The sequence below is a fragment of the Monopterus albus genome, unplaced genomic scaffold (assembly GCF_001952655.1).
Source record: "Monopterus albus unplaced genomic scaffold, M_albus_1.0 scaffold126.1, whole genome shotgun sequence".
Taxonomy (NCBI): domain Eukaryota; kingdom Metazoa; phylum Chordata; class Actinopteri; order Synbranchiformes; family Synbranchidae; genus Monopterus; species Monopterus albus.
In genome coordinates, this window is record NW_018128006.1 from 145,138 (window position 1) to 145,776 (window position 639).

General features: G+C 37.1%; 2 protein-coding genes across 2 annotated transcripts in view; one reads left to right on the forward strand and one right to left on the reverse strand.

Moving 5' to 3' along the window:
• LOC109967167 (lipoma HMGIC fusion partner-like 4 protein) overlaps positions 1-639 on the reverse strand; it is a 41,926-nt gene that overhangs the window by 11,380 nt on the left and 29,907 nt on the right. The window lies entirely within an intron of this gene.
• The window catches only part of LOC109967166 (copine-9-like), a 112,092-nt gene continuing 111,746 nt past the window's right edge, over positions 294-639 (forward strand). The window contains exons 1-2 of the mRNA XM_020612542.1: positions 294-326; positions 444-585. The gene's annotated coding sequence lies outside the window, so the exon portion shown is untranslated. The remainder of the gene's footprint in view (positions 327-443; positions 586-639) is intronic.

The following is a 639-nucleotide window of genomic DNA, read 5'->3' on the forward strand; positions in this document are numbered from 1 at the left end:
CTGCAAATTGTCCAGGTAAGATTTATGAAACTAGTTAGTAGTTTTGGTTTGAAACTAAATTCTGTTTTAGTCCTCTGGCTCATTCTCCAGCGTTGGTATTTGTGAAGCTATTAAGCTAATGTTAGCTTTAACTTGTGAGCCTCTATTTAAAGAAATAACTCAAAGCAATTTAAATTGTCTTTGAAAATATGCCAACTTTATGCAGGAAAATAAAGCTGATGTATGCTTTATTTGTAACGGTGGTTCTGTAACATTGTCAATATGTTTCAAATTTACTCTGAATTTTACAGATGGTGAACAGAAAAAAGAAGGCACAAGAGGAATTAGTATGTATATGTTTATGATTTTCATTTTGTTGTGGGCTACAGCAATGCAGCCCAACTGCAAAACTTTATAGGGTCATTATTTGAATAACTACTATTCTAATCTGCTTGTTCTTTCAGGAGGACTGTGCCACAGATGACTCTTTGTCAGCAACCATTCCTGACCTGGAAAGCGAATATATCCCATCATCTGAAGAAGACCCCTGCAACACAAACAGTAATGATGGGAATCCTGATGACGGCGACAACAATGAGGATGAGGGTAGGACAGTGGTTACAGTGAAAACCTGCCACAAGGGTCAAAAAAGAAAGTGGG